This window comes from Zophobas morio, unplaced genomic scaffold, assembly GCF_036711695.1.
Source record: "Zophobas morio isolate AGI-343-1 ecotype UQ-CSIRO unplaced genomic scaffold, CSIRO_AGI_Zmor_V1 ptg000011l, whole genome shotgun sequence".
Taxonomy (NCBI): domain Eukaryota; kingdom Metazoa; phylum Arthropoda; class Insecta; order Coleoptera; family Tenebrionidae; genus Zophobas; species Zophobas morio.
The window spans coordinates 24,738,950-24,765,890 of record NW_026972116.1 but is presented as its reverse complement, the minus strand read 5'-3'; the positions used below and the strand labels follow the sequence as shown (position 1 = coordinate 24,765,890).

The window sequence follows — 26,941 nt, the reverse complement described above, 5'->3', positions numbered from 1 at the left end:
TTTTCTTCGTTATTTACATTTGTATATTATATTTTTCTTACAAATACTCAAAAATTAAAAATTGAAAACTCGAGAAATTTTAGATCGAAAAATTGCAAAATCTAAAAATTGAAGAAACAAAAAATTGAAAAATTGCCAATCAAAGAATTGAAGAAACGAAAAATTCTAAAAATAAAGAAAATAAAAAACTGAACCGAGAAATTGCAAATCGAAAATTTAATGAACTGAAAAAATAAAAATTGAAAAAACAAATTATAAAATCGAAACAATGAAAAATTGAATATATGAAAAAATAAAGAAAATATAATATCGAAACGAAGATTCTCAATTTTTGATCTTTCGATTTTCAGTTTTTCATTTTATTTTCTTAAATTTTTCAACTTCCTGACTGCGAATTTTTAAATTTTTCAAAGTTTTCATTTCGAACTTTTTAGCGTTTTCATTTTTGTTTCAGTTTCAATTTTACAATGTTTTGGTCCGAAAATCGAAAAAGGGGAAAACCAAAAATTGCAAACTGAAGAAACCAAAAATTGAAAGACTGCAAAACTAAGCATCAAAAAACTTAAAAATAGAAAATTATTACTGGATCGAAAAATTGGAAAACCCAGAAATTGTAAAATCTAAAAATTATAGGATCGTCAAAATTGTGAAATCGAAAAACTGTGACACTGAAATATCGAAAAAAAAAAAATGAAAAATCGAATTAACGAAATCGTTTCAAAATCCAATAACTGAAGAATTCAAAAATTCAAAAATCTTAAAATTGAAAAAGTGAAAAATTTTAAAACTTTTTTCAACTTTACACGTCAAAACAATACATGTGTATCTTACATTTATTTATTTTTTTCGTTATTTACATTTGTATATTATATTTTTCTTACAAATACTGAAAAATTAAAAATTGAAAACTCGAGAAATTTTAGATCGAAAAATTGCAAAATCTAAAAATTGAAGAAACAAAAAATTGAAAAATTGCCAATCAAAGAATTGAAGAAACGAAAAATTGTAAAAATAAAGACAATAAAAAACAGAACCGAGAAATTGCAAATCTAAACTTTAATGAAATGAAAAAATAAAAATTGAAAAAACATTATAAAATCGAAACAATGAAAAATTAAATATATGAAAAAATAAAGAAAATATCAAGTCGAAAGGAAGATTCTCAATTTTTGATCTTTCGATTTTCAGTTTTTCATTTTATTTTCTTCAATTTGTCAAATTTCTGATTGACAATTTTTAAATTTTCCAAAGTTTTCATTTACTACTTTTTAGCTTTTTCATTTTCGGATGTTTCAATTTTACAATTTTTTGGTCCGAAAATCGAAAAAGGGGAAAACCAAAAATGCAAACTGAAGAAATCAAAAAAAATTGAAAGACTGCAAAACTAAACATCAAAAAACTTAAAAGATCGAAAAATTGGAAAACCCAAAAATTGTAAAATCTAAAAATTATAGGATCGTCAAAATTGTGAAATCGAAAAACTGTGACACTGAAATATCGAAAAAAAATAAAAAATTGAAAAATCGAATTAACGAAATCGTTTCAAAATCCAATAACTGAAGAATTAAAAATTCAAAAATCTTAAAACTGAAAAAGTGAAAAATTTTAAAACTTTTTTTAACTTTACATGTCAAAATATACAGTGTCTGCTGTGTTACTGCAGTTTTGAAATTAGTTTTGTTTGTGTATCTTACATTTATTTATTTTCTTCGTCATTTGCATTTGTATGAAGAAAATAAAAAACCGAACCGAGAAATTGCAAATCGAAAATTTAATGAAATGAAAAAATAAAAATTGAAAAAACAAATTATAAAATCGAAACAATGAAAACTTGAATATATGAAAAAAATAAAGAAAATATAAAATCGAAACGAAATATTGCAAATCGAAAAATTAAAAAATTGAAAATTGAAAACTTTTGAAAACTGAAGAAACAAAGAAATGAAAAGCGAAGAATTAAAAAATTCTGGTTTTTACTTTTTGGAAATATAAACAAAAATCGCATTTTTTTTATAATTATTCAAAGAAGCGGGATTTTTTGGGCTACGTTTCATGGACAAAGAAACTTGGGTTGAAATAACCTTCGATCAATTTTTTTATATATTAAATATTATGTGGGAGGTTTGCTAAACAAGCTTGGCAAATAATACATCAGAGAGGTCGGTTTTACGACATTTTCTAATTGCATCAGCCGCCAACGTTGCAAAAGGAACATGTTTGAGCATAATCCGATCTTAATTTTTACAGCTTGGTTTATTTGATTTATTGCTTAATACGCTCGGCTTGACGAACTTCCAGCTGTGTAACTGTGCCTTAACACAGAACTTTATTCAGTAAAATGTAATTAAAGTTAAAGAGCAATGAAAATTTAAGCACCACGTATAAATAAATAAATAAATAAATAAACAAACAACAAAATAAAATTTAAATAACTGGAATAAATATAATAGTCACAGTTCATACCCACAACCTCAATAAACCAGCGAAACGAGCACTTGAACCTCAATTCCACATCTCTATTTGTCACTCTTCATAATCGCGCGTTTATTATTCTCACTCCTAACTGCCTAACTGTAAAATTTGAATAATAGTGTTTGTGGGTATCGAGACCGCGTTCCTGCAGTATGTCAAACACTACCGACAGTTACATATCAATGCCTAAATCAACACAAACACAAATATTAACAGTACAAGTAAAAGTACCGATACGCAGTGAAGCTCCTATAAATCAGCACTATTAAATTAAACACATGCCACTTTATTTGCATAACCGTAAACCCAATAGTGGATGCCGCTCTAAATCAACACCGATCTGCAAATCTCATTAATAAGCGGGATTTTTTCGCCTGCCGAAAGCCCGGAATTTTTCATTAGCTTGATTTCGAGTCAGCGCTGAAACGCTGAAACGGAAAACGTTGAGTTCGCTCCTGCCGCGATTACATGACATTAATGGCACTAACTGAAATGGTAATGGTGGAGATTCAAGATGTTTTCTCACAAGTTCAAGGGAACTGCAGTAATGGTGTTTCTGCAAGAAGTGCAGCGCTTGGGAGGTTTTTGTTGGCCGGCGGGGGGAGGGGGGCGTTAGGAAGACAATTAAAACGCGCTGCAGGAGCGAAAATGGAATTGCAGCGAGATGGCCGACGTTATGGCCGATTTTGCATGGAAATGGTGTGGGGGGAGGGGAGGGTCATAAGGCGATCTTTTGCTATGTTATGGCTGCTGTAATAGTCAAATTTGCAATTGTGAAATTTTTAGACTAGCTTGAAGACGCTGAAATGCGCTGTTTTTCTTTAGGGGATGACCCTGTTATTTTTTAGCGGAATTTGGAAATATTTATATTTTTGGGTGTATTAGGGAGAGTTTTTATTCGACGCATTTGGTTATAATTGTACCTGATTTAACTTTTTTTGAAACATATTTCAGTTATTTATGCAAATTTTAAGTTTGTGCTAAATCAGTAGAATTACATTTGAACAGTTAGTTTTGTTGATTATGTAACTGTATTTGCATTTTAATTCAACATGGTGCGTCAGCTCAACTGAATAAATAGAGAATTTAAGGCCACTTGTTACGTTAATCGCATCGGGTTTTCAATATATTTTTATATAACTGGTCCACTTTCCACTTTCTCTATAGTCCGTATAACGTAAGGACGGTTTTATAGACAACAGTTTATCATCATCTAAGGTGGCATTGTAATAGATTTCCTGTCAACTAGAGCCATATTTGAAGATTTTACGAGAAATTTTGGAAAATTTGTCCTTGTCTTTCTATATTACTTGAAAGGTTATAACAGGAATTGGTAAAATTTTTTGAAAATATTTCTTCAGTTTCCTCTATTATTTGAAAGGTAATAACAAGTATAAGATTAAATTCGTAATCTATGAAAAATACTCTACACGATAGCACAGATTTCCTGTCAACTAGAACCATATCTGAAGATTTTCAGGAAAATTCTTGAAATATTTTTCCTTGCCTTTCTCTATTATTTGAACGGTTACAACAAAAACTACATTAAATTGGAAACCTATGAAACATTCTCTATATAATAGCACAGATTTCCTGTCAACTAGAGCCATATTTGAACATTTTCATAAAAATTCTTGGAAAATCTGTATTCGTCATTCTTTATTATTTGAAGGGTTATAACAACTACATTAAATTGGAAACCTATGAAAAATTCTCTATATAATAGCACAGATTTCCTGTCAGCTAGAGCCATATTTGAATATTTTCATAAAAATTCTTGGAAAGTCTTTGTTCGTTTTTTTTATTATTTGAACGGTTATAATAAGATTGCTATTAAATTCGTAATCTATGGAAAATTCTCTAGACGATAGCACAGGTTTCCTGTCAACTAGAGACATTTTTGAAGATTTTTAGGAAAAATGTTGGAAAATATTTCCTCGTTTTTCACAGTTATTTGAAGGTTATAATAGACACTAAATTCGTAATCTAGGAAAAACCCTCTACATAACAGCACAGATTTCCTGTCAACTATAGAGCCATATTTGAATATTTTTTGGAAAATTGTTGGAAAATATTTCTTCATCTTCCTCTATTATTTGAAGGGTTATAACAAAAACTACATTAAATTGGAAACCTATGAAAAATTCTCTATATAATAGCACAGATTTCCTGTCAACTAGAGCCATATTTGAATATATTCATAAAAATTCTTGGAAAATCTTTCTTCGTTTTTCTTTATTATTTGAACGGTTATAATAAGATTGCTATTAAATTCGTAATCTATGAAAAATTCTCTAGAATGTAGCTCAAATTTCCTGTCAAGTAGAGACATTTTTGAAGATTTTTAGGAAAATTCTTCAAATATATTTCCTCGCATTTCTCTATTATTTGAACGGTTACAACAAAAACTACATTAAACTGGAAACCTATGAAACATTCTCTATATAATAGCACAGATTTCCTGTCAACTATAGAGCCATATTTGAATATTTTTTGGAAAATTGTTGGAAAATATTTCTTCATCTTCCTCTATTATTTGAAGGGTTATAACAAAAACTACATTAAATTGGAAACCTATGAAAAATTCTCTATATAATAGCACAGATTTTCTGTCAACTAGAGCTATATTTGAATATTTTCATAAAAATTCTTGGAAAATCTTTGTTCGTTTTTCTTTATTATTTGAACGGCTATAATAAGATTGCTATTAAATTCGTAATCTATTGAAAATTCTTTAGACGATAACACAGATTTCATGTCAACTAGAGACATTTTTGAAGATTTTGAGGAAAATTCTTGAAATATATTTCCTCGCCTTTCTCTATTATTTGAACGGTTCCAACAAAAACTACATTAAATTGGAAACCTATGAAAAATTCTCTATATAATAGCCCAAATTTCCTGTCAACTAGAGCCATATTTGAATAATTTCATAAAAATTCTTGGAAAATCTTTGTTCTTTTTTCTTCATTATATGAATAATAAGACTGCTATTAAATTCGTAATCTATGAAAAATTCTCTAGACGATAGCACAGATTTCCTGTCAACGAGAGACATTTTTGAAGATTTTTAGGGAAAATGTTGGAAAATATTTCCTCGTTTTTCACCATTATTTGAAGGTTATAATAGACATTAAATTCGTAATCTAGGAAAAACACTCTACATAACAGCACAGATTTCCTGTCAACTACAGATCCATATTTGAATATTTTCTGGAAAATTCTTGGAAAATATTTCCTCGTCTTTCTCTATTATTTGAAGGGATATAACAAAAACTACATTAAATTGGAAACCTATGAAAAGTTATCTATATAATAGCACAGATTTCCTGTCAACTAGAGCCATGTTTGAACATTTTTAAAAAAAATCTTGGAAAATCTTTGTTCCTTTTTCTTTATTGTTTGAACGGTTATAATTAGATTGCTATTAAATTCGTAATCTATGAAAAATTCTCTAGACGATAGCACAGATTTCCTGTCAACTAGAGCCATATTTGAATATTTTCATAAACATTCTTGGAAAATCTTTGTTCGATTTTCTTTCTTATTTGAACGGTTATAATAAGATTGCTATTAAATTCGTAATCTATGGAAAATTCTCTAGGCAATAGCACAGATTGTATGTCAACCAGAGACATTTTTGAAGATTTTTAGGAAAAACGTTGGAAAATATTTCTTTGTTGTTCACTATTATTTGAAGGTTACAATAGACATTAAATTCGTAATCTAGGAAAAACCCTCTACATAACAGCACAGATTTCCTGTCAACTATAGAGCCATATTTGAATATTTTCTGGAAAATTCTTGGAAAATATTTCCTCGTCTTTCTCTATTATTTGAAGGGTTATAACAAAAACTACATTAAATTGGTAGTCCATGAAAGTTTTCTACATATTTAATAACACAGATTTCTTGTCAACTGGAGCTATATTTGGATATTTCCATAAAAATTCTTGGAAAATCTTTGTTCGTTTTTCTTTATTATTTGAATGGTTATAATAAGATTGCTATTAAATTCGTAATCTATGGAAAATTCTCTAGACGGTAGCACAGATTTCCTGTCAACTAGAGACATTTTTGAAGATTTTTAGGAAAAATGTCGGAAAATATTTCCTCGTTTTTCACTATTATTTGAAGGTTATAATTGACATTTAATTCGTAATCTAGGAAAAACCCTCTACATAACAGCACAGATTTGCTGTCAACTATAGAGCCATATTTGAATATTTTCTGGAAAATTCTTGGAAAATATTTCCTCGTCTTTCTCTATTATTTGAAGGGCTATACAAAAACTACATTAAATTGGAAACCTGTAAAAAATTCTCTATACCACGTGTTTCTTTTATTTGATACAACCCCCGTAATTTTTTTATTTAAAAAAATAAACAAATAGTTCTTTCACCAAATTTGTATCATTTTAAAAGATCACCTATGTGAATAAATGACATGAGGGTCAATTTTTCAAGCTACTAGATTGTCATCAATTAATATGAATTTTTCGTGTATTTTATTTAATAACTTTTTAAGTATTGATTTTAGAAATATTGATTGCCTTTGATTTTTAGAAAAAATCAGTCTTTCCATTTATGAAAAAATATACCTAGTGTTCCATAAAAAAAAATAAAGTTGATGTCATTTCCGGTTCTACCGAAAGTGATAATATAAATGTGAGGTTGCCATCACATAGATCTTTTAAAATGATACATTTGCTCAAAGAACTACAGGTTTATCTTTAAGAATAAAAAAGTTACAGGGGTTGTATCAAATAAAAGAAACACCCTGTATAATAGCACAGATTTTCCAACTAGAGCCATATTTGAACATTTTCATAAAAATTCTTGGAAAATCTTTGTTCGTTTTTCATTCTTATTTGAACGGTTATAATATGATTGCTATTAAATTCGTAATGTAGGAAAAATTCTTTAGACGGTAGCACAGATTTCCTGTCAACTAGAGACATTTTTGAAGATTTTTAGGAAAAATGTTGGAAAATATTTCCTCGTTTTTCACTATTATTTGAAAGTTATAATAGACATTAAATTCGTAATCGAAGGAAAACCCTCTACATAACAGCACAGATTTCCTGTCAACTATAGAGCCATATTTGAATATTTTCTGGAAAATTCTTGGAAAATATTTCCTCGTCTTTCTCTATTATTTGAAGGGTTATAACAAAAACTACATTAAATTGGTAGTCTATGAAAGTTTTCTACATATTTAACAACACAGATTTTCTGTCAGCTGGAGCCATACTTGAAAATTTCCATAAAAATTCTTGGAAAATCTTTGCTAGTTTTTCTCTATTATTTGAACGGTTATAAAAGGAATGCTATTAAATTCGTAATCTATGAAAAATCATCCACACGATAGCACAACTTTTCTGTGAACTAGATGCATATTTGAGATTTTTAGAAAAATTGTTTGAAAATATTTCCTCTTTATTTTCTATTTTATTGAACGGTCATAAAGAAAATGATATTAAATGCGTAATCTATGGAAAATTTTCTACACGATAGCACAGATTTCCTGTCAACTAGAGCCATATTTGAAAATTTTCTCAGAAATTTTGGAAAATATGTTCTTGTCTTTCTTTATTATTTGTAGAGTTATAACAGAAACTACATTAAATTAATAATAATCTAGGAAAGATTCTCTACATAATAGTACAGATTTTCTGTCAACTAGAGGCATATTTGAACATTTTCATAAACATTCTTGAGAAATCTCTCTCGTTTTTCTCTTTATATTTGAATGGTTAAAACAAAAATGCTATTAAATTCGTAATCTATGAAAAATTTTCTAGACAATAGCACAGATTTCTTGTCAACTAGACAAATATTTGAAGATTTTAATAAAAATTGTTGGAACATTTTTCGTCTTTTTTTTTTCTATTATTTGAACAGTCATAACGAAAATGACGGAAAATTCTCTACAAGATAGCACAGATTTCCTGTCAACCAGAGCCATATTTGAAAATTTTCTGAGGAATTTTGGAAAATATGATTTTGTCGTGCTCTATTATTTGAAGGATTTGAAGGGTTACAACAAAAATTGTAATCTATCAAAAATTTTCTACATGATAGAACAGATTTTCTGTCAACTAGATTAACATTTGGAAAATTCTTGGAAAATATTTCTTAATTTTTCTCTATTATTTGAAGGGTAATACCAACAATGAGATTAAATTCGTAATCTATGAAAACTTCGAATTTTTGGGAAAATTCTGCGAAAATATTTCCTCGTTCTTCTTTATTATTTGAACGGGTATAACTAGAGTGATTTTAAATTCGTAATCTATGAAAAAATCTCTCGTTTTTCTTCCATCTAAAGCCATATTTGAAGATATTTTAGGAAAATTTTTCGAAAATATTTTCACGTTTTCTTCTTTTTTTTAATCAAACCCTAGTGTTATTTCCACCACTTTTTGCAGAATTCAAAAAACCTTCCCCAGCAAAAATAAGCAAATAATATTACGACTATTTATTATCAACTATTTACGGAAATTTCGGAAAGCGGTTCCAATACTGTTTTCAGCTTACAAAACTCTAGAAATCGTGCCAGACACATCGTCGACCTTTATTCTTGGAAATGAGATACTGAAAAAAAAAGCTTAAAATAATTAACATAATCTTAACTGGCATCTTTGTTACATGTTTTAGGCATCAGTTAACTCGAGAAATTTTTATTCACTTCAACGACGTGAGTTAACAATAGTATAAAATTTGGCTGTAAAAAAAAACAATGTGTTCCTTTAGCGTCGAGCTCATTTCGAATAAATCCCACTTGCCTTGTTAGCACTCATATCATAAATAATCATTACAATTTCATAAAAACTCATACACAATATTTATTTAACCTAAAAAATCAGAAAAAAGGACTCAGATGGCACATTCGCCTCCCATTTCAACCCTTATGATAAGCGATAACCCAAGCAAACGGTTTCACGGAGACAATTAATGATAACACATCGCTCCCCACGGATGCACACAGAAAGACAAAACTTAGCATTAATAAATCACGATTTCGCGCTTTTGAAAACGCTAAAACCTAGAATTTACGATATGAGCAGATCGTGATCATGAGCACGTTTAAATTATTCACGTCAACTTCTCTACCTCAAAGAAAAACGTAAATTATGAAACGAAAATGTAAATTCGTTACCTGTCGAGACCCCCACAAAGGGCCGAAATGACGCCTGCGACGCGGCCTCAAAAGCTCGCAGGAAGTCGAGCCGACAGCTTTCTAGGTCGTCGTCGGCACGTCACGTAACGGCAGCATCTGCAAGCCGAGGACTAAATGCGCGAATTAGCTAAATTGATAATATTAATTACGAGAGCGCAATCTGTAACGAGGACCTTGACAATGGAGAAAGTTCAACGCACTTGGTTGGCCTTCGATTGCGCGGTCCTGAGGAGGCTTCCTGAGCGCCTCGAAACCTACTTTCGGGCGCGGAGGCGCCGGCGGTCGCTAATTTTCATAACAACACTCTAACAAAAACGATCTTGAGCTCATTACTGTTTCTAGAGGCAGAATTTTTGCATACTGATAAAATTTTAGACCCGTAAAAATTGGTCTGCTAAGTCCTGAAGCACAAGTTCACATTTTAAACGGGATTTACTTAGCAATAATTTGAGGTGACGTCATCAAATTTTTGGTGGGGCTGGACTATACTAACTTTCGAGCAATTTTAAAGTGAGAAAGTCCCGGTCCCGCGCTGTCGGCGCCTCTGCGGGCCTACGCGAGTCCCACAATCCATATTCATGAGCCCACTCCTCCGCGATTTATCACTTTTATTCCAGTTATAAAAAGATCGGGATTCGCGTCCCATCAAAGCCGAATTAATCCCGGCCAGGTCCTCTGGGTAATTTCCCGATGTCTCGTCTCCTCGGAGATCCGCCCCAATAAAACTTGAATTACACCAGGTAAATAAAATTTTACGTAGCTCTCCTATTCTTGGCTCGCCTTCAAAATCGAACTACTCCTGTGGGGCGCGCCCCCACCCGATGCAGTTCCTAGACGAGACCTGAATAAATAAGGCGGGACGAAAACACGCGGATTCCGAAATGTAGACATTAATTCCGGCCAAAAAACAAACGGCCGTTCGGAGGCCGCGTCTTCGAATTTATCTCGCCAGAAACCTTTGTTTCTCCCTCTTTATGGCGCACGTCACACTCCGCTGCCTCGGAAAAACAAATCGAAGTGTGGCCGACCCCGTTCTGGAACGCCGCTCGCGCTAAATATGGAAGGAAATTCGGAAGGAATGCGAGCCATGCAGGTGACCCACAGACCGCAGCGCCCGTTATAAAAAAGGCGGGCCGTAAATCAAAACAGAAGTTGTTCTGGACCGGGTCCGCGATTAGCGCTCTATTCATGAATACGTGCGCCCGAGGCTTTTACCGTGGCCCAAACAGCGCCAAAACCCCGTTGGTGCCAAAAAACAGAAGCAACAGAGGTCCAGGAGGAGACCCTTGCGGGTTTCAATCAGGAAGAAACTGCAGAGAATCCCAGCGGAATAAAAGAATGCAAATAAAAGATGGCGTGAAAGAGTTCCTTGCGTGACGCTGTATTCCGCCTCCACTGATTAACGAGTCGTAGTTTTCCTTATCCTCTTTGAATCATCCTGAAGGCACAGTTTCACGTTGAAGGTTTGCCAAGTCGTGTTTATATTACGATCGAAACATAGACGATTTACAAAGCTAGTGGTTAGCGAAACTAAAAATGTTATTTTTTATTCATTCTCAGATCTCTAATATAATATTCGTGCTTTGATCGATTCCAATCAAAATTTTTTCCGAATAGAAAATATTCTGCTTTTGATATTTATAATTGAGGTATTGTGCATGTTTTTCTTCCATTTTAAAATTTCAACTGTACCTAATTCAATTTCAACATTTATGATTCTATATATTTTTCACTTTGTTTGGTACCAAAGTATCAAAAAAATCTAAAATTAAAAGCACATAACTTTTTATTCGTTTTCCGTTTTACTTTCCGAGCATAACCTAAGGAAGTACCGTAATCGACTGTCTGTCAGTCTGTCTGTCTGTCTGTCTGTCTGTCTGTCTGTCTGTCTGCCGTCTGTCCGGATTTTTATTGGATCGATGTCTCCGAAAGTACTAGATTTTTATATGTGTGCTAGGATTATCCTGTAGATAGTAAAACACTAACCAAAATTTTACTAATCAGTAGAAATTTACATTAGTAAGTGGTACTTAAATTTTATAAAATAACACTCCTGCACTTGTGGTTTATGAATCCGTGTTGAAAAATCAAAATTGTGTAATAAATACGTTTTCCAACTCAGAAATCTTGCAAAGATGGTAAATCGTTAATAAAAATGTTTTGTTTATGCCCCTCTAAAAAATGTATTACGTCATTTTACAATTTTTCCGTATAAATGCTCCTTAAATTTTACAGAATTCCATACTCCTAAATTCATAAATGTGCTTTGAGTTTTTACCCTAGACGTCTAGGTTTTTGGGAAAAAAATTAAATTTGTGTAACATTTTGCAACTTAACTTTGAAATTGCAACACCTTTTTTATTTTTGATTTTCGATATTTCAACTTTTTGAATTTTATGACACTCGATTTTCGTTTTTTTGAGTTATTTTTTCCATTTTTCGTTTATTCAATTCTTTAAATTTTTCGTCTTGATTTTTGTACTCCTAGATTTTGATATTTTTTAATTTTCAATTTTGCAATTTTTGGATTTCTGTATTATTCGATTCTCCGAATCCTTGTTGTTTCGCGATTTTTAAGTTTATCAATTTTTAATCTTTCGATTTTTCAAGTTTTTTTTTCAATTTTTCAAGTTCTAGATTTCCAGTTTTTAGATTTTTTTTCGTTCTTTTTTATTTTCTCATTTTTGATTTTTCAATTTCACAATGATGCAATTGTTCCATTCTCTTTGTATACAAAAATTTGCAAAAATGTTCAAAAATCGGAAAAAAATTGAAAAATTGAAAACCTGAAAAATCGAAAAATTGCAATGGAGGAACTGAAGAAACTCTTGAGTTTGTACCCTAAACCTCCAGATTTTTGGTTAAAAAAACAAAAATTGTGTAACATTTTGCAACTTAACTTTGAAATTGCAAAACCTTTTTTATTTTTGATTTTCGATATTTCAACTTTTTGAATTTTACGACACTCGATTTTCGTTTTTTGAGTTATTTTTTCCATTTTTCGTTTATTCAATTCTTTAAATTTTTCGTCTTGATTTTTGTACTCCTAGATTTTGATATTTTTTAGTTTTCAATTTTGCAATTTTTGGATTTCTGTATTATTCGATTCTCCGAATCCTTGTTGCTTCGCGATTTTTAAGTTTATCAATTTTTAATCTTTCGATTTTTCAAGTTTTTTTTTCAATTTTTCAAGTTCTAGATTTCCAATTTTTAGATTTTTTTTCGTTCTTTTTCGTTTTCTCATTTTTGATTTTTCAATTTCACATGATGCAATTGTTCCATTCTCTTTGTATACAAAAATTTGCAAAAATATTCAAAAATCGGAAAAAAATGAAAAATTGAAAACCTGAAAAATCGAAAAATTGCAATGGAGGAACTGAAGAAACTCTTGAGTTTGTACCTAAACCGTCCAGATTTTTGGTCAAAAATAAAAATTGTGTAACATTTTGCAACTTAACTTTGAAATTGCAAAACCTTTTTTATTTTTGATTTTCGATATTTCAACTTTTTGAATTTTACGACACTCGATTTTCGTTTTTTGAGTTATTTTTTCCATTTTTCGTTTATTCAATTCTTTAAATTTTTCGTCTTGATTTTTGTATTCCTAGATTTTGATATTTTTTAATTTTCAATTTTGCAATTTTTGGATTTCTGTATTATTCGATTCTCCGAATCCTTGTTGTTTCGCGATTTTTAAGTTTATCAATTCTTAATGTTTCGATTTTTCAAGTTTTTTTTTCAATTTTTTAAGTTCTAGATTTCCAGTTTTTAGATTTTTTTTCGTTCTTTTTTGTTTTCTCATTTTTGATTTTTCAATTTCACAATGATGCAATTGTTCCATTCTCTTTGTATACAAAAATTTGCAAAAATATTCAAAAATCGGAAAAAATTGAAAAATTGAAAACCTGAAAAATCGAAAAATTGCAATGGAGGAACTGAAGAAACTCTTGAGTTTGTACCCTAAACCTCCAGATTTTTGGCAAAAAAAATAAAAATTGTGTAACATTTTGCAACTTAACTTTGAAATTGCAAAACCTTTTTTATTTTTGATTTTCGATATTTCGACTTTTTGAATTTTACGACACTCGATTTTCGTTTTTTTGAGTTATTTTTTCCATTTTTCGTCTTGATTTTTGTATTCCTAGATTTTGATATTTTTTAATTTTCAATTTTACAATTTTTGGATTTCTGTATTATTCGATTCTCCGAATCCTTGTTGTTTCGCGATTTTTAAGTTTATCAATTTTTAATCTTTCGATTTTTCAAGTTTTTTTTTTCAATTTTTCGAGTTCTAGATTTCCAGTTTTTAGATTTTTTTTTTGTTCTATTTTGTTTTCACATTTTTGATTTTTCAATTTCACAATGATGCAATTGTTCCATTCTCTTTGTATACAAAGATTTGCAAAAATATTCAAAAATCGGAAAAAAATTGAAAAATTGAAAACATGAAAAATCGAAAAATTGCAGTGGAGGAACTGAAGAAACTCTTGAGTTTGTACCCTAAACCTCCAGATTTTTGGTAAAAAAAAATAAAAATTGTGTAACATTTTGCAACTTAAACCTTTTTTATTTTCGATTTTTGGAACATTTGATTAATTCGATTTTCGATATTTCAACTTTTCGAATTTTAGGACCCTCGATTTTCGATTTCTCCAGTTATTTGTCCGATTTTTCGATTTCTTCATTTTCGAAACTAGAATTTTCAAATTTTCTTGCACTTCGCTTTTTCAATTTCCCGGTTTTTCAATTTCTCAATTTTTAATTTTAGAATTTTAGATTTTTCGACTTTCAATATTTCGTTTTTTCTAAATTTCGATTCTTGGACTTTTCGATTTTCGAAATCTTGAAGTTCGTATTTTTTCATTTTTCGGTTTTCCGATTTTTGAATTTTCGGTTATCCGATTTTTCGGATTTTGGTTTTTTTGAAGATTTGATTAAGAGAATCATAATTTGGCTAATCGAGTTTTCGATATTCGAATTTTCAATTTGTTTCCTCTTCGAATTCCTAATTTTTCAGTTCTTGGGTTTTTCTAATTTTCGATTTTTGTTTTTTGAATTTTCGATTTTGCAATTACGATCTTGAGTTTCAATTTTTTGATATTCCATTTTTCCATTTTTCTTATTTTTGTTTCTTTTGTTATTTACGCCACTGATAAGGGCACTGCAAGGCTTCAACTTAAAACCAGAAATATTGGAATTTATTTTATTTTTTATCCATTTTCAAATCTCAAAGATAACATCCTTAACCTTATCGACTCAAACTAGATCTTTTTTTGAAACTTTCTTAAAAAAAAATATACATGTATGGGTTTTTTTGAAATCTTAAATTTCACAAAGAAAACACAAAAAATAAGATCATCATAAATACAGAAAATTTTTCTGATGTTTATATTTCCAATTGAGAAGTGCAAAAAAAATTTTGGAAAATATTAAAATATTTAATATAATAATTTTTTAACATTTTCCCTGTTTTCCTTGGATCTTATTTTTTATCAAAACTATAACTGATCTAAGGATTTTAATTTTCTTACTCAAAATCACTTTTTCCAAAAATTTTGAATTTTCATTTTATTGTGTTGATCCTAAGTTTAAATATTCTGAACTTAAAGTTTTATTGGGTATTTATTTCCTTTTTGAAAGCTTTTCTTGTTTAAATCTGAATGTTTTCGGCAAAATTTTAATCACTTTCATTTTTTATTTTTCAAGTTCTTAAAATGTCAAAATTTTCTCTAAATTCTATAAAATGCAAAATCAAAAAGGAAATTTTCACGGTTACTTGTTCTAGAATGTCATATCAATGAAATTAGTCACTCATTTTATTGGGTGTGAGGCAAAAAGTGGATTTTATATTGACAAACAATAGTAAAATAGACTAAAAGGTAAAATTAATCCCAGCCTGCGTCTGCATTTTATTGGCATATTTTTTTATTGGGAGATGAAAATTGAATTCTATTTTGTCAAGTCAAGTGGTCCAATCTAATTAAAAAAAACTTGTGGCCCCTCCCACCCACCCGATTTTCTTTCTAATCATTCATTTTATTGGACAAAAAGTGTGTTTTCAATTGGTAACTACTGGAATCTAGATAAAAAGGTAAAAGTAACCCCACCCACCTCCGTTATTGAATTTCATTGGCTTATTTTATTTACTTTGAGACTGAGATGAAAATTTTATTTTCTATCTACGCTTAAAAAAAATCAAAGTAGTTAAATTCTTTCATTTTTATCCAAATTTAACATTTATCTGCATATATTTTTCACTCGAAATTAAATATTTAGTGCAATATACTATTTTTGGTGATCAAATATTTTTTCGATCTTTCTATTTTTTTAACAAATAGGGACAGTGCACGTGTTCTAAATATAACCAGAAATATATACAAAAAGGCAGGCGATATCCTGTCTGATGTACAAGGTGGGTGAATTTTTTAGAATTTCCTGAAGTTATCTTGAGCGCTTGTAATAATAGCCGCTCGAGAGAAATTAATTAAACTAATAAGTTTAATTAAAAACAAACACTGGCGCTTTATTTTGCTCTTTAATGTTGCGAGTTTGTGTTATTTTTTATTTGTCCTGAGGGCTCGAACGTAACATCTTTAGCCTTATTAATTTACTCAAGATTTGTTCCGAATCTCCCTTAAAAAACCTTTCTTTATAAAAATTCTAATTTTCAGAGAAAAATTAAGAAGCGTGTAACTAATTTTAAATCTTTCACCGTAGTTAAAAAAATTAAAATTGGTAAATTCTGCTGCAACGTATTGTTTTGGAGATAATAAAAACATTAAAAATTCACAAAATGATTTAGTGCAGATTAATGTTCGAAGAATCCTCAACTCCATAACCTTTTTTGCCCCAAGACCGCCCCTTCCCCCCTGCAGGAGTGAACGCTCGAACTCAATTTCCGTAATTGTGCCCATTCATTAGCAATTTTTGCAATTACCACCGTTCCCATTGTTCTTCGTCTCGTAAAAAAGCAATCATTTTCCGACGTGTAATTTAGCCCATGACTTGCGGATCTCAAGCAACCTTGCGAAAAATTTTCACAACAAAACCCATCTGACAAATCGCGTCGTGCTTGAAAATATAGTAAAGCTTGAAAACCAGTTTGAGTTATTCGATATTCATTATACTAGCCACAAGTCTATTTATACCATCATGGACGACCTTGAGAGTTCAACCTAGGTCAGTAACTCGCAGCCCTCCGTCTAGAATTTCTGTAATTAAGTGTAATTTGACGTATTGGTCTGTGCGTCGATTTCCTTTTGGAATCATAAATAACACGCGCATTTGCATGTTTATTCGCTAGAACGAAGGGTCTGTAAGCAATATAGAGCTAGACTTAATAAGTTGCTCATGGAATTAATTCTTCTAATCACGTTTTAATTACCCAGCTCGAGCTTGTTGCTTCTGATTATCGAAAGCTGGGAAATGCGCTCTACAATAGAATCTATTTATTTCGTGGTGGAATGACACTCTATATGTTGGATTTGATCGTGCCCTGCTGTGTCCAATCTCGACAGGAAACACCACGTTGCGTTATTCTTCCGGATCAGAGAGCGATTTCGAAATATTAGGTAGCTCGAACTCCCATTCCTGCTATCAATTCAGAGCGTGATTGGATTCTGGCGCTATATTTACGTTTTCAACTGTTAAGTAATGACAGAGAATTTGGTTTTTATTGGAGAGTTAAAGTAATTAGGTTGTTAATAGGTCTAGGTAATCGGCGTTTTTGCAGGCTTTATGTTGCTATATACTTTGGAAGCTCTTCATTATCATTATCAAAGTGAGCACGGACGATTTTTATTACCCTGGTCGACTTTTTGCGTGATTAAAAATAGCCAACGTGTAAATAGTTGTGTTAATTAGGCTGTAAAGTAAGTACATGGTTTGAACTACCTCGCCTGGAAAGATTTAATCGATGAGAACAAAAAAGTGGATTCTGGTTTGGACTTTGCTAATTATGGTGTAATAGGTTTTGGTTTTGCTCGTGTTTATGAGGGGGCTGCTGGGAACCTAAATTATTTGCTTTATTTAGCGTGGTTAATTAATTTTCTGAGTGATTATTAACGAAAACATGGCAGGGGAATATTGTCGAATGACTACAAGGTTTTATTTAAGTATTTCAATGTAGTATAAGAGGAATTGATCGTCAAAAAAGCAAAATCGTGTCTTTGCTATTTCATCATCTACCAAGGTCGTTGACATTACTCGAAGCTTACTTGTTCCGAGTTGTTGATGCTTCGCCCACAATAAGAACTATGATTGATGCATTTTATGTTCATTTTAAGTCGTCTTAAGTTGATTGAACAGAGTTTTTATAATCACAAAAAGCAAGTGGTGGAAAGTGTTGATGATTTGAAATGTAATATCGAAGTTGTTGGTTGATCATTTTTTTAAATAAAAAAGAGCAATTTTCGTATACCTACTAAAAATAAAATATCTGCAGGGTCTTTATGGAATGTTGATAAAAAAAGTTTCAATGGGTCTTTAGTATCGTATTAACAATGCAACGAGTTAATGATAGAGGCTTTCTTGACGTTGAATAAGACAATAGAAAGACACTTTGCCTTAAGCTAAATTAAATAAGTTGTAATTGGCGATTCTCCAAGATGGCAGGAATTTCCAAAGAAACGAAGCCTAAATTAACTTCCAGAATTTGAATTCTACAAAAAATGTCTGTACCAATTTTCGAAGATGGTTGTAAAAAGATGAGTACGTATTAATATACAAAAGAAAATTAAAGCCCCGCCCACCCACCCCATCCCGATTGTGATGATTTTTTTTATTTGTCGTTAGCCAAAAGGGCGAAGATTAATTGCAAACTTTTTGTTTCTCTATTTTAACAATATGATAATACTTAAAACATGTTTTGGTGAAAAATTGCTTTTTTTCTTAATATATACAGGTTTACTTCAACACCATACTTAAAAACGTGTTTCAGATGGTAATTTTTTGTAGAGAAATAAGTATTTTGCAGTTAAACTCCGCCCATCGGCTCACGGCGAATAAAAGAGTTATTACAATTGAGACGAGGGCGGGTGGGCGGGGTTTGTGTTTCATCTTGTTTTTTCTTAATATGTATGTAGTTTTCTTTTCACAACGAGAAACTGAAAACAGGTTTAAAAGGGTAAAAGGCTAAACATATTTTTAGTTTCTTGGCGTGAAGAGAAGACTATGTATATTAAAAAAAAAAGAAAAACTTAAACCAAGCCCACCCACCCTGTCTCAATTGTGACGATTTTTCTATGTTTATCGTGAGCCGGAGGGGCGGAGCTTATCTGCAAAATCTGTATTTTTCTACAAGAATTACTGTGTGAAATATGGTCTTCAGTGATCGTGTTGCTCAAAGAAAACTACATATATTAAACAAAAGAAAAACCCCACCCATTCGTCTGGATCTCAGTGGTGATTCGTTGTTAGACCGAGAGGCGGAGCGCAATTGCAAAATCAATATTTCCCTACCAAAATTTACTATCCTAAACATGTTTTAAGTTCTTGTTGTGAAAAGATGAGCACATATTAATATACAAAAAAATATATAAGCCCCGCCCACCCACCCCATCTCGATTGTGATGAATTTTTCTTATTTGTCGTTAGCCAAAGGGGCGAAACTTAATTGCAAACTCTTTGTTTCTCTACAAGAAATTACCATGTGAAACATGTTTTATTGTTGTTGACATAGTAGGGGAGAGTGGGTTTCCTTTTTTCAAAATAGTCTATTTTTAACAATATGATAAAATTAAAACACGTTTTGGTGAAAAATTTATCTTTGCTTTTTTTTCTTAATATATACAGGTTTATTTCAACACTATACTTAAAACATATTTCAGATGGTAATTTCTTCTAGAGAAATAAGTATTTTGCAGTTAAACTCCGCCCTTCGGCTCACGACGAATAAAAGAATTATCACAATTGAGACGTGGGCGGGTGGGCGGGGTTTGTATTTCACCTTGTTTATTCTTAATATGTATGTAGTTTTCTTTTCACGACAAGAAACTGAAAACAGGTTTAAAAGGGTAAAAGGCTAAACATATTTTTAGTTTCTTGGCGTGAAGAGAAAACTATCTAATATTAAAAAGAAAAAAAAAATGAAAAACTTAAGGCCCGCCCACCCACCCTGTCTCAATTGTGACGATTTTTCTTTGTTCGTCGTGAGCCGGAGGGGCGGAGCTTAACTGCAAAATCTCTATTTTTCTACAAGAATTACTATGTGAAAGATGTTCTTCAGTGATCGTGTTGCTGAAAGAAAACTACATATATTAAGCAAAAGAAAAGCTCCACCCATTCGTCTGAATCTCAGTGGTGATTCGTTGTTATACCGGGAGGCGGAGCGCAATTGCAAAATCAATATTTCCCTACAAAAATGTACTATTTTAAACATGTTTTAAGTTCTTGTTGTGAAAAGATGAGTACGTATTAATATACAAAAAAAATATAAGCCCCGCCCACCCACCCCACCTCAAATGTGATGATTTTTCTTATTTGTCGTTAGCCAAATGGGCGAAATTGAATAGCAAACTCTTTGTTTCTCTACAAGAAATTACCATGTGAAACATGCTTTGTTGTTGTTGACATAGTAGGGGAGAGTGGGTTACACAGTTTCCTTTTTTCAAAATGGTCTATTTTTAACAATATGATAAAACTTAAAACACGTTTTGGTGAAAAATTTATCTTGTTTTTTTTTTTCTTAAAATATACAGGTTTATTTCAACATCATACTTAAAACATATTTCAAATGTTAAATTCTTGTAGAAAAATAACTATTTTGCAGTTAAACTCCGCCCTTCGGCTCACGACGAATAAAAGAATTATCACAATTGGGACGTGGGCGGGTGGGCGGGGTTTGTGTTTCATTTTTTTTTTTTCTTAATATGTAGTAGTTTTCTTTTCACGACAAGAAACTGAAAGTAGGTTTAAAAGGGTAAAAGGCTAAACATATTTTTGGTTTCTTGGCGTACAGAGAAGACTATGTATATTAAAAAGAAAAACAAATGAAAAACTTAAGCCCCGCCCACCCACCCTGTCTCAATTGTGACGATTTTTCTTTGTACGTCGTGGGCCGGAGGGGCGGAGCTTAACTGCAAAATCTGTATTTTTCTACAAGAACTACCATGTGAAATATAGTCTTCAGTGATCGTATTGCTCAAAGAAAACTACATATATTAAGTAAAAAAAAGCCCCACCCATTCGTTTGGGTCTCAATGGTGATGAATTTTCCATTCGTTGTCAAACCGAGAGGCGGAGCGCAGTTGCAAAATCAATATTTTCCTACAAAAATTTACTATTTGAAACAAGTTTTAAGTTCTTGTTGTGAAAAAATGAGTACGTATTAATATACAAAAAAATATAAGCCCCGCCCACCCACCCCACCTCAATTGTGATGATTTTTCTTATTTGTCGTTAGCCAAAAGGGCGAAGCTTAATTGCAAACTCTTTGCTTCTGTACTATAAATTACCATGTGCAACGTGTTTTGTTGTTGTTGACATAGTAGGGGAGAGTGGGTTACACAGTTTCCTTTTTTTCAAAATGGTCTATTTTTAACAATATGATAAAACTTAAAACATGTTTTGATGAAAAATTTATCTTTGCTTTTTTTTTCTTAATACAGCCTGTTATTGAAAGATACGTACAAAATAAAATCGGCAATTGGTCTCGAAGTATGGGTGCTAAAAGTTAAAAAAAGTTCAGGTAAAAGTGTTCTCCTTTTAGAGATAAAAAATATTAAAATTTCTGTCCAAATTCGTTGTACGCCTCTGATAAAAAGATCATCTTTCGTTTCTATAGCAACATTTAGTCTTGACAAAAGTTACAGTTGCTAGGATTTACTAAAATAAATTAATTTTACCTATTTATCCTTCAGTAGCGTCTAAAAAAGTTGGATAAGGGTTAATTTTCCCCTTATAATTTTGATATTTTGACACAAAATACATTTTTCCGACTTCTTAGACTTCTCGAAGAACTGTCCATTTTATTGTACGTACCTTTCAATAACACCCTGTATATACAGGTTTATTTCAACGCCATACTTAAAACATGTTTCAGATGGTAATTTCTTATAGAGAAATAACTATTTTGCAGCTAAACTCCGCCCTTTAGCTCACAACGAATAAAAGAGTTATCACAATTGAGACGAGGGCGGGTGGGCGGGGTTTGTATTTCACCTTTTTTTTTCTTAATATGTATGTAGTTTTCTTTTGACGACAAGAAACTGAAAACAGGTAAAAAACGCTAAAAGGTTAAACATATTTTTAGTTTCTTGGCGTGAAGAGAAGACTGTGTATATTAAAAAGAAAAAAAAATGAAAAACTTAAGCCCCGCCCACCCACCCTGTCTCAATTGTGACGTTTTTTCTTGTTCGTCGTAAGCCGGAGGGGCGGAGCTTAACTGCAAAATTTGTATTTTTTTACAAGAATTACCGTGTGAAATATGGTCTTCAGTGATCATGTTGCTCAAAGAAAACTACATATATTAAGTAAAAAAAAAAAAAAAACAAAAGATAAGTCCCACCCATTCGCCAATGAGAGTTTTATTTTTTATATTTTCAGTTACCTTTAGTTGAAATACATATAAGTGGAATTAGACAAATATACAAGTTTCGTATTTTTGGACACATAAACATTTGAAAATTTTCGCAGAATTTGTCAATTTTTCAAACGTAAAATTTTTCAGTAGTCCCTCTCCAATGAAAATTTCGCCAATCCCAAATCTATACTGAGAGCATAAACAAGCTGTTTTTGAATCGGCATGACGAAATCTATATCCCAGAATTTTTTGGGACTTCTTAGGAAACTTTTCCAAAAAACTCAATTTTTCAATACTCTTCCGAAATTTTTGACTTTTTATTAACCACCTTCGAAAATTATCTAAGGGTTTTTTTTATAAATTTCGACCGCTGGAAGTTATTTTTGGTTTCATTTCTGTTTTTCCAAAATCGCCATATGAAATATAGCAATTTCCAGAATTTTTCAAAATTTGGATTTCAATCGAATATTTTGAAAACTTTGCTCCTGGACAACAAACACGCTATATTTTTCGAATTAGTACGTTGAAATCTACATCCTAGAATTTGTCAGTGATCTCAATACTCTAATGAAATTTTTGATATTTTTTTAAATACTTTCGAAAAATATCTAAAAACATTTTTGTAGATTTTGGCTTCCAGTAGTTGTTTTCAGTTTCATTTCTTATAAAATTTCTATAATTTTCCCAGAATCGCCAGTATGAAATTAGTCAAAATTTCCAATTTCTGAAAAAAATTTGGATTTCAAACCGATTATTTGGAAAATCATGGTTTTTCGGTTTAGTTCGTTGAGATTTATAACCCAGATTTTTCTGAATTTTCAGGAATTTTTCCAAAAAGCTCAATTTTTCAACATGAAAATTTTGACCTGAGGGAAATTGTGTCTAAGTAGCTTTCGACCAATTTTTTTGGCTTCAATTTGTTAAGTTAGTGTGACAATACGAAAAATATTCCATTAATCTGAACATTACGTAACTTAATGGACGGCCAACTACTAAAACTTAATTACCAATAATTGCCAAATTACCATAAAAGCTTCTAAAACCTGTAAAGAGCGTCAATTTTTTTCAAAACCTCTCAATTCGTCATCTGTTGCCCGCCAAGAAATAATTTGCTGCCTCAGCTCACGCCAATTACCCAAAACCGAGCCTTTTCCAGCTGGCATCACCTTCAATAACTAAACTCGCATTCTTGCAAACTTCGCCTACGACCATAAAACCCGTGAAAAAAGTGTGCGTTGACCCTCCTTATTAAACTCCGGCTCTCCGATTTACCACAACCGTCAAGAATGGGATTTTAATACGACAGCATGAAAGATTTTTTCCGTCACACTATTAGCTCGATTATTGCTTAATATTTCTGCACCACCGTGACTTAGCCCGTTTTACTTTCAACACAAACGATGAAGACGTTTGGAATTAGTTGGAGCGTCTGGACTTTGCTGGTAATGGAAATTTCTTGTTTCGGAAAGCGATGAAGTCACCGTTACCTGAATTTGCTTAACCCAAAATCGAGCGCGATCGACATCTTTCACGTAACTTTTATTCATGAGGTAACTGTAAACAATGTGGTACATAAATCCGAGATGAATCACTGATGTAATCACCGGCCAAAAAAGAGGAACGATGTCAATGGGGCAGATTAAGCCGGGAAGTGTGTTTGCGTTCGCAAATTTTTTACAGCTAAACAAACAGCGGTACTGTTAGGCGATCTTTTCCCATACCGTGGACAGGTACAAGATAATGACAGCTTGTTCACTTGTAGAACAACCATTAGGAGATATGCGTTCCGGTTTCGGGCTCAAACCGACAAGTTTTTTCATTGATACTTTTTGATAACATTGATAAGAAAATTGTCTTTAAACACTCGGAATTAAATTAAGTGCACCTACCTTGATTAATCCCGCAATCGAATGTCCAAACTTAGCAGCCGTTGAACTCACTACACACAGCACAGCACCGTTTCGTAACAGTTCCTCAAGTTCACTGCTGAGTCTCGCGCTCTTGCAGGCCTTCCGCGTCTTACACGAAATGAGTTCACCTTACAGGTGTCTTGTCTTATAGTTGCCGCTGTGGCGGTTATGCAAGGATGGCCATTGGTTAAGAGCAGGATGGCTCTTCTGCTATTGGCTGCAACCTTGCTTTTTGCACGCTTACTGACTCGCTTTAACAGTTAGGTCCAGTGGATGATGCAGTCGACGTCCACTTGGACTGTTATTTTCGTGCTATTTTCGCCAAAAACAAAATCGTACTTGAGCTTGGCCTCGATGGAGAGGTTCAAGTTGAAATAACTGCCGGTTTCGGATGAGTGTTTGAGGTTCGGATTGTCACTTGACCGAGAAAAATTTGAGAGGTTAGGGCGGACGAAGGTGACGAGGATGAAGCTTTCTATTACAATTTTTTACTTTTAAATGAGTTTTTTAATATTTCATTTACGATATGTGCATCAATATTCGTTTTTCTTATTTTGTTTCATAATATTTTTCCGACTAATGTCGCGAACACTGCATTAAAACGCTAGGTATAAATTTTTAACCTCTTTAGACAGTGTAATTTAATAAAAACTTCTCTAATCTGTATTTTTTTTACTGTTATCATTTTCTGGTTTTTTGAAAACGTCGCTATTCATATTTTTCTGCACTGCTTGTACCATTAAAATTTCTTTTTGACTTTTGAAATTCCATGTCAGATCTTTCAAATTTTCTTATCGTTTTTTAAAATTTAATTTCCAACATGTGCATGAACATTTTTCTATTGATATCACATAATGTAGAGTATTCCGTTGGTATTAGTCTTCTTTGATTTTCATTTGTCAATAGCGTCCTGTACTACTTTATTTCTTTGTCGACCTCTTCTTCTTGTTGCCTTGTTTTGCCTTTTTCTTTACATATTTCATAGCTGATTTTCCAAGTAGAAAAATGAAAGACAACATCCTGTCAAAAAATGACGATAAGATGTTTTCAGAACGATCTTTCAAATTCCATTATCATTTATTTTTCCTTCAGGTTCTAACATGTGCATGAATATTGCTCTATTGATATCATTTAATTTAGTCTCTCATTGATGCTAGCTTTATTTATTCTTTTTCTCTTTCTTCATCGCCATTTTTTCCACTCCCAAAACATTAGATCTTGATTTTTTTATCAAATGCGGTCCTTCTTCTTCTTCTTTTTCTTTCTCCTCTTCTTCTTCTCCTTCTTCTTCAACGTCATTCTTTTTGTTCTGAGAACCTTTGAACTTCATTTTTGAGCGAATCGGGAACTACTTTATTTTCTTGTCGACATCTTCTGCTGCTTGTTTTGTTGTTGTTTAACAAATTTCATATAATAATAATAATAATAATAATACATATCTGTATTGTTTATTCTTTAATTCTTCTTCTTGTTTTTGTCTTTCATCGTCATTCTTTTCGCTTTAAAAGCATTTGACCTTTTACTTTGCAAATTTCATAGCTGACCTTCCAAATTCCGTTATCAATTTTCTTGTACTTTTCGAATTCCATAGCTGATCTTTCAAATTCCGTTATCAATTTTCTTTCACTTTTCAAATTTCATAGTTGATCTTCCAAACTCCGTTTTCAATTTTCTTTTACGTTTCAAATTTCAAAGCTGATCCTCCAAAATTCCTTCTCAATTTTTCTTTTAATTTTCAAATTTCATAGTTCATCTTCCAAATTCCGATTTAAATTTTCTTTTACGTTTCAAATTTCATAGCTGATCTTCCAAAATTCCTTATCAATTTTTCTTTTAATTTTAAAATTTCATAGTTGATCTTCCAAATTCCGATTTCAATTTTCTTTTACGTTTAAAATTTGGTAGCTTAGCTTCCAAATTGCGTTATCAATTTTCTTTTACCCTTTCAATTCCATAGCTGATCATCTAAATTCCGTATCAATTTTCTGTTACTTTTCAAATTTCATAGCTGATCTTTCAAAATTCCTTAGCACTTTTTCTTTTACTTTTCAAATTTCATAGTTGATCTTCCAAACTCCATTTTCAATTTTCTTTTACGTTTAAAATTTGGTACCTTAGCTTCCAAATTACGTTATCAATTTCCTTTTACTTTTTAAATTTTATAGATCTTCCAAATTCCGTTATTCATTTTCTTTTACTTTTCAAATTTCATAGTTAATCTTCCAAGTAGAAAAATAAAAGACAAAACTCCCAGATGAAGAGGTAGAAACAAGAAACAGAGTAGTATCGGACTCATCAAGATCAAGAAAATTATACATATTTACATGATAAAGGAGAACAATCGCTCCGTTTAATAAATATTATTATTATTACTATACTATTAAAATGAAAATTAGATGTTTTCAGAGTGAAAAAATTGATTTCTTTGTCGACCATTTCTCCTGTTTGTCTTGTTTTATCGGTTAGTTTTCAAATTTTGTAGTTGATCTTCCAAATTCAGTTATCAATTTACTATTATTTTTCAAATTTCATAGCTGATCTTCCAAAATCTGTTATCAATTTTCTTTTATGTTTCAAATTTCATAGCTGATTTTCCAAAGTCCCTTATCAATTTTCTTTTACTTTTCAAATTTCATAGTTGATCTTCCAAACTCCGATTTCAATTTTATTTTACGTTTAAAATTTCATAGCTGAGCTTGCAAATTGCGTTATCAATTTTCTTTTACCTATCCAATTCCATATCTGATCTTCTAAATTCCGTTATCAATTTCCTGTTACTTTTCAAAGTTCGTTGCTGATCTTTCAAATTCCGTTATCAATTTTCTTTCACTTTTCATATTTCATAGTTGGTCTTCCA

General features: G+C 31.4%; 1 protein-coding gene across 1 annotated transcript in view; it reads right to left on the bottom strand.

Annotated features, from left to right (window-relative positions):
- Positions 1 to 24,221, bottom strand: part of LOC135127258 (uncharacterized) — a 72,140-nt gene extending 47,919 nt beyond the window's left edge. Inside the window, exon 1 of the mRNA XM_064053690.1 lies at positions 24,064 to 24,221. The gene's annotated coding sequence lies outside the window, so the exon portion shown is untranslated. The remainder of the gene's footprint in view (positions 1 to 24,063) is intronic.
- Positions 24,222 to 26,941: the final 2,720 nt, after the last annotated feature.